Raw genomic sequence first — 8,032 nt, 5'->3', positions numbered from 1 at the left:
TTTTCTTAAATGTATAATTTTTTTGTGACCCCTTGTGTTGTTCTGAGCAAATATTCACTTTTATAGTTAAAAAACCCCACCCTCTTTGGTAGGGCCGAGCGGTAGGACCCTCTTCCCAACCGGAGAAAAGGCAGGAGCGTCCAGGTTCCATAAGCATGGAGCCACACCCAGCATGCCCTCCTCCCATTGCCCGGCTGTGGGATCTTGCAGCTGTCCTTGGGAAAGCCTGCCTAATGGGAAGTCTGTGGCCATCAGGCTCAGCACGGTACCCCTGCTGAGGGAGCTCCTGCTGGATCATCTTCCCTAGGAGAATGAACAACACAGTGATGTCAGTCCCATCAATTCTCCCTCTTCCCTACAGTTCTCAGCAGTGACCTTGGAGGTGAGGCATCCTTAGGGGGACTTTCCTGAGTCAGGGATAAAGGACATTGAGAAGGGGGTTACCCAGGGAGCCCCTGAAGAGCAGGACTGGTAGCCAGGCATCCCATTACACCCTGGGGCTATTACCTTGGGGAAAAGGAATTAGACAAGCCTGATTTTCCATTATGCAAAGAAAGGGCTTTTCAAGTAAATTTCCATTTAAGAATGAGCTTAGATCAGTGAAAGTGGCGGCCATAATAGCTTAGATGGTCATCACAGCTATTAAAAACACATTTTTTCCCCCTGTGCTCAGGCTGCCTTGTCATCTTCATATTGTTCATCCCCAGAAGACTGTGACTCAACCTTTCCCCAGCTTCTGGGAGCCAGGTTAATGTCCATCTATATTTTCAACTTTTTAATTCTTCAACATATAGGGTATATGAAATTTACATGCTTGGAACAGGCTGTGGGTGTATCCAGAATGTTATAAAAAGTAGATCTGAGGTTGGAGATGGGCAGTGTGTAGTCAGTAAAGCACTCCACACGTTGGTCATTGTTTACAGTGTTGAGCTCACCTCTCTCTTCACACCATCTTATGCTGCCCATTCCTTGCTTAGATCCTCATACATCCACAGTTCATTTTTTTTTTTTAAGATGAAAGTTTTAAAATATAGGTAACTTTAAAAAGTTTCTTTTCGGTGTAACAGTATTCATTGTTTTTGCACCAAAAAATATGGAACTCTTCACGAATTTGTGCGTCATCCTTGCACAGGGGCCATGCTAATCTCTGTATTGTTCCAATTTTAGTATATGTGCTGCCAAAGTGAGCACTCCACAGTTCATTTTTAGTTCAAGGCATTCAAACTGGTGTCTATGTCACCTGAATACTCTTCTCCCACTCTCTCCCAGGCTGACACCTACTTACTCCCAGGTCTCAGCTTGAATCTGATGTTTTCAAGGACGCCACCCTAAAACCCACACCCCAACCCCAGACCAGGGTAGGGCTTTGAATGGCTTTTCTTTGTCTGGGTAACAAACCACCTTCAACGATGCATATGCTCATACTTCTGTGATTTTGACTGGGCTCCATCTTGCCTGGGGTGATCTGGCAAAGTGCAGCTGCCATCAGTTGTTGGGTTGACTGGGTGCTAGCTCTTCCTGGATAGTCTCACTCATACGTCAGGAGCCTCAGCTAGACTGCTGGGAACAGCCGGGACAGGTGGAATGTCTGGGACAGCGAGGAGGCTAAACTGGGGGTTTCCTACATGGTGGTTTTCAGGCAACAAGAGGTTGGCAGTAGAAGCTACAGGGTCCTTAGAGGCCAAGGCTCAGAAGTCACATAACAATGTCTCTTTCATTGTATCTATTGCTCAGCATCGGGCTCCCTGCTCAACATCGGCTTCCTTGCTCAGTGGGGAGCCTTCTTCTCCCTCAGCCGGCTGCTCCCCCCGCTTGTGCTCTCTCTCTGACAAATAGATAAATAAAATCTTAAAAAACAAAAGTCATATTGCAAAAAGGCACATACCCAGGGAGAGCTAGTACAGACAGCTCTCTAAGCTTTTCTTCCACTGCTCTTATCATAACTGTTATATAATTCCTTGTGTGATTGTTTATTTATCGTTTTTATCCCCCCACTAGACAACTTCAATGAATGTGAGGACTGACTGTCTCATTCATCACTCTATTCCCAGAGCTTGGCACGAAGTGAGAGCTAATTAAATGGTTGTAAGTGAACACATGGATGGATGAATGAATAAAAAAATGAATAAATGAAAGATAAGATTCTTGGAGTTCTAAAATTGCAGCATAAGATTTTGTAGATAGTCCTAGGTTTGAATCCCAATTCTATCCCTTCCTAACTGTTTGACCTTGGGCAATTTGCTTGATCTCTCTGAGCCTCAGATTTTCTTTCTTTCTTTTTATTTATTTATTTTTAAGATTTTGTTTATTTATTTGACAGAGAGAAACCAGTGAGAAAGGAAACACAAGCAGGCAGAGTGGGAGAGGGAGAAGCAGGATTCCTGCTGAGCAAGGAGCTCAATGCAAGGCTTGATACCAGGACCCTGGGATCATGACCACAGCCAAAGGCAGATGCTAAATGACTGAGCCACCCAGGTGCTCCTCTTTCTTTTTTAATCTTTAAAGTGGGGGTAAAGGGGCACCTGGGTGGCTCAGTGGGTTAAAGGCTCTGCCTTTGGCTCTGATCATGACCCCAGGGTCCTGGGATCAAGCCCCGCATTAGGCTCTCTGCTCAGTGGGGAGCCTGCTTCCTGCTTCCCTTCTTCTCTCTCTGCCTGCCTCTCTGACTACTTGTGATCTCTATCTGTCAAATAAACAAACAAATTCTTAAAAAAAAAAAAAAAAAAAAACAAGTGGAGGATAAAAATAACCCCCACTATCACAGTCCAGTCCTAACTATAAGGGTTTCAACTCCACATTCATTCTCCCCTCCCCCCCTTCTCTTTGAGACCCTCTTAGCTTTTCTTACTTATTAGGTGAGGGGTGTTAGTTACTTTACTTTAAAGGCCTTCCTCCAACTCCAGAGCATTGGAAACTGGGTTTTCAGGACAGAGTACATTCCACAAAGGTCACCAAGACTCCATTCTATATAGACCACTGTGTCCCAACACCACTATTGGGTGTGAACTTGTGGTTCTTAACTAGGGGTGATTTGGGCCCCCCGCCTCCAGGCCATTTGACCATTTTTGAGACAGTTTTGGTTGTCACAGTTGGGGGTAGGGGCATGCTGCTAGCATCTAGTGGATGGAAGCCAGACACATGAAACATCTTACAATGCACAGGACACACCTCCCCTAGCCCCAACAAAGAATTATCTGGCCCCTACAAGGTTGATATGGCCCAAACTCTGCTGGAACTTACTATTCTTTCAGTACTCACCAGGTTTAGATATAATAAATTCTTCTTGGCAGTAGTCAACCCTCGCCTTTTTTTTTTTTTTTTTTTTTAAAGATTTTATTTATTTGACAGAGAGAGATTACAAGTAGGCTGAGAGGCAGGCAGAGAGAGAGAGGAGGAAGCAGGCTCCCCGCTGAGCAGAGAGCCCGATGCGGGGCTCGATCCCAGGACCCTGGGATCATGACCTGAGCCGAAGGCAGCGGCTTAACCCACTGAGCCACCCAGGCGCCCAACCCTCGCCTTTCTTTAGCCTCTGGTGTCTGGTGATGGCCACAGTCCTCCTATCCCTGGACCACACAGTTTTGAGCAACAGCTTTTCCTCATAAGCAGTTTGAAGAGAGGGTAGGGAGGAAATGGCTCCATCTGTTGGCCGGAGCCTGCATCACAGCAGGGAACACGGCGGATTTTTCCAGGAGAGACCTCAGGTGTGTCATCATCCTTGGTATTACACACCCCAAGGGCAGCCAGAAAGCTGTAAGTGGGACAGCACGTGACTAGATGAAGTTGCTACTGATGCTGTCTCACGTGACGAGTGTGGGATTAGAGCCTAGGTTATTGTATTTCAGGGTTTCGTTGTATTTAGCAACTTCTTATTCTTCTTGGAATACTTCCCTTCTTATTCTTAATTGTGAAACATATATTTATATCACATATAGTGCCTAAGCGTGCTTATACACAGCATACAGTATATAAGTACAGTTTAAATAATAATAATAATAATAATATATATATATTTTTAAAATATTTTATTTATTCATTTGAGAGAAAGAGAGAAACAGAGGGAGCACAAACAGGCTCTGAGCAGGGAACCTCAAGGGAATTCTGTCCCAGGACTTGGAGAGCCTGACCTCAGCTGAAGGCAGATGCCTAACCATCTGAGCCACCCAGATGCCCCCAGTTTATTTATTTATTTTTTTAAAGATTTTATTTTATTCATTTGACAGAGAGAGATCACAAGTAGGCAGAGAGGCAGAGAGAGAGAGGAGGAAGCAGGCTCCCCGCTGAGCAGAGAGCCCGATGCGGCACTCGATCCCAGGACCCTGAGATCATGACCCGAGCCGAAGGCAGCGGCTTAACCCACTGAGCCACCCAGGTGCCCAAGATGCCCCCAGTTTAAAGAATAATATTAAAAGAAACACCCATGACCCACTACTCAGATTAGGAGAAAACATTACATACCGGTTCTGTAGAAGCCCCCCCACCCTATGGACACACTTACACTGTCATCAGCTCTCTTTCCTTCCCCGCCTTCTATCCCTTTGCTTTTTCTCCTTTCCTTTCCTTCTTTTGTACATTCTTTTCTTCCATTCTGTTCCTTTTAAAGAATTTTTTTTCGGGACACCTGGGTGGCTCAGTCAGTTGAATGTCTGCCTTCAGCTCAGATCATGATCCCAGTGTCCTGGGATTGAGTCCTGCATTGGGTTCCCTGCTCAGCATGGAGCCTGCTTCTCCCTCTGCCTTCTTACCTGCTCTGTCTGCTCTGCCTGCCCTTCCCCCTGCTTGTGCTCACTCTCTTTCTCTCTCTGAAAAATAAATAAAATCTTAAAAAAAAAAAAAGAATTTTTTTCTTTCTGCCCTCTGACATTTAATCGCTATGAAACCTAGAGTAAGATACTTAATTCTATGGACTTCAGCATATCTATCTATAAAATAGAAATAATAAGAACAATACCTACTTTACTGGCTTGCTGTGAGATTTAATGAGGTAATGTTTGCGTGGGCATCAAATGAGATAATCTATGTAAAATCTTAACAGACTTTGGCATAGTTGTAAGTCCCTAAACAGAAGCTATTTTTTTTACATTATTATTTTATTTTATTATTACCTTTAAAAATTTTATTTATTTATTCATGAGAGAGAGAGAGAGAGAGGGGCAGAGGGAGAAGCAGACTTCGCAAGGAGCAAGGATCCCAATGTGGGACTTGATCCCAGGACCCATGGATAATTACCTGAACCGAATACAGATGCTTAACCATCTGAGCCACCCAGGCACCCTATATTATTTTTATTATTTTTTAAAGATTTTATTTATTTATTTGACAGACAGAGATTACAAGTAGGGGGAGGGGGGGGGAGCAGGCTCCCTGCTGAGTAGAGAGCCCGATGCGGGGCTCAATCCCAGCACCCTGAGATCATGACCTGAGCTGAAGGCAGAGGCCTAACCCACTGAGCCATCCAGGGACCCCATTTTAAAATAATTTCTTCTCTGACAGAAGAACTCTGTGTTATAACAGAAATGCACATGGCTGTGAGAATCAGAGAGACATGGGTTCAAATAGTGGTTCTGTTATATACCAGCAGTAGTCACTAAAACTCTCCAGCTATCAAATGAAGGGCAATAATACTGATGGTTGGTAATCTATCACACAGGGCTGTTGTGAGAATCAGAAGAACAGACAGTTAGGGGTGCTTGGGTGGCTCAGTGGGTTAAGCCGCTGCCTTCGGCTCAGGTCATGATCTCAGGGTCCTGGGATCGAGTCCTGCATCAGGCTCTCTGCTCAGCAGGGAGCCTGCTTCCCTCTCTCTCACTCTCTCTCTGCCTGCCTCTCCATCTACTTGTGATTTCTCTCTGTAAAATAAATAAATAAAATCTTTAAAAAAAAAAAAAAAGAAGAACAGACAGTTAAAGTACACAAGAATCAGCTAAGAGACGTGTTAAAATCTTTCTCTCCCTCTCTCCTTTTCTTCTTCACTGACAGGGTAATTTTCTTTTCAGCAGGGGTATTAAAGGCAGCTGTGTGCCTGTACAGTTTCTCTTAAGCTCTATATCCAGTTTGTCAAGTGTTTATCAAGTGGCAACAAGCGCCTTCCTGGCTTTGTGTTGTTAAGCCTAGGATACTAATCTCCTTGGAGGAAATGAAGTTCTAGGGTCATCTCCCTTCCTAGTTCTGAGCCCCTGGTTGAGGCCACTGGGCATCAGGATGTTGAGTGCAGCTCTGCTCTCTGAGACCCATCCTGTGAGCTTGGAGGCTGCCTGCTGGGTTGGCTTGGTGATGTGTCCTTGTGCACACTTAGAAGGAGGCATCCTGACCAGTAAGTAGACACAGTGGGGGCTCATAAAATGAAAGCAGAATCTCTGACTGTAAGGCAGGGATCAAACTCTGGGGTCCTCTCACCTCTTCTCCCATTCAAGGTATCTGTCGAATATTATGCTGAGGGGAGAGTCCTTGTTCCTTGTTCTTTGTTCCGGAGTAGGTGAGATAATGAGAGACTGAGGTCTCTGACTTTGGTTTCTGGAAGGGGTTCATAGGCTTCTAATGGGAGAGGAGCTTGTGCATCCCAACCATAATTGTAACTTCTTAATTCCTCATCACATCACTACCTTTTCATTCAGGTGCTGTTTAGTTTGTTTTAGGTGTTTTTTTTTTTTTTTTTTTTAAGATTTTAGCTATTTATTTGACAGAGAGAGAAAGATCACAAGTAAGCAGAGAGGCAGGCAGTGGGGGAGAGGGGCAAAGCAGGCTCCCTGCTGAGCATAGAGCCTGATGTGGAGCTCGATCCCAGGACCCCGAGATCACGACCCCAGCTGAAGGCAGACACTCAACCCACTGAGCCACTCAGGCACCCGTAGCTTGTTTTAGTTTTAAGATTTTATTTATTTATTTGACAGAGACTGACACAGCAGGATAAGGAACACAAGCAGGGAGAGGGGGAAAGGGAGAAGTAGACTCCCCGCTGAGTCTGAGCCACCCAGACACTTCTCATGTACTGTTTAAAAACAGAGATTGGGGGCGCCTGGGTGGTTCAGTGGGTTGAAGCCTCTGCCTTCAGCTCAGGTCATGGTCTTAGGGTCCTGGGATCAAGCCCCGCATCGGGCTCTCTGCTTGGCGGGGAGCCTGCTTCCCTTCCTCTCTCTCTGCCTGCCTCTCTGCCTACTTGTCATCTCTGTCTGTCAAATAAATAAATAAAATCTTAAAAAATAAAAATAAAAACAGAGATTGTTTTCTTTCCTCTGACTTGCACTGAGGCAGTCTGAGTTCCAATTTTCAATTAAAAAGTTATCAGAGGCAGGGATGCCTGGGGGGCTCAGCCAGTTAAGTGTCTGCCTTCAGCTCAAGTCATGATCCTAAGATCTTTTTCCTCTGCCTCTCCCCCTGATTGTGCTCTTTTTCTCTGTCAAATAAATAAATTAAATAAATAAAATTAAAAAGAAAAAAGAAAGCTATGGGGGCGCTTGGGTGGCTCATTCAGTTAAGCATCTTCCTTGGGCGCTGATCATGATCTCAGGGTTCTGGGATGGAGTGACACGGGAGTCTGCTTCTCCCTCTCCCTCTGTGCCCTATCCTCCCACTTGTCCTCTCTCTCACACTGTTTCTCTCTCAAAGAAATAAATAAAATCTTTTAAATCTACAAAATCCATGTAATAGGAGGGACTGGGAGAGGAGGGATCGTATAGGAATAAATATTATATGACATTTCATCAAAAAGCAATACAAGGTAATGATACTACTATTTTTATTTTTATTTTTTTTAAATTTTATTTATTTATCAGAGAGAGAGAGGGGGAGAGAGCAAGCACAGGCAGACAGAATGGCAGGCAGAGGCAGAGGGAGAAGCAGGCTCCCTGCTGAGCAAGGAGCCCGATGTGGGACTCGATCCCAGGACGCTGGGATCATGACCTGAGCCGAAGGCAGCTGCTTAGCCAACTGAGCCACCCAGGCGTCCCAAGTAATGATACTACTAGAACAACTATGGCCTTAATTATTGTGTAAAAAATGTATGACAATTCTATCCAATTTAGGTTTTCATTCATTG

The 8,032-nt window shown here is 44.7% G+C and overlaps 1 non-coding gene across 1 annotated transcript; it reads right to left on the bottom strand.

Annotated features, from left to right (window-relative positions):
- Positions 1–1,087: 1,087 nt before the first annotated feature.
- Positions 1,088–1,191, bottom strand: LOC131832808 (U6 spliceosomal RNA). Its single transcript, XR_009354172.1, has one exon. It is a non-coding gene; the product is annotated as a U6 spliceosomal RNA (small nuclear RNA).
- Between the last annotated feature and the right edge of the window lie 6,841 nt (positions 1,192–8,032).

The sequence above is a fragment of the Mustela lutreola genome, chromosome 5 (genome assembly GCF_030435805.1).
Source record: "Mustela lutreola isolate mMusLut2 chromosome 5, mMusLut2.pri, whole genome shotgun sequence".
In the NCBI taxonomy this organism is placed as follows: domain Eukaryota; kingdom Metazoa; phylum Chordata; class Mammalia; order Carnivora; family Mustelidae; genus Mustela; species Mustela lutreola.
Note: the sequence above shows the minus strand (reverse complement) of the source record. Positions and strands in the feature narration are given on the sequence as shown.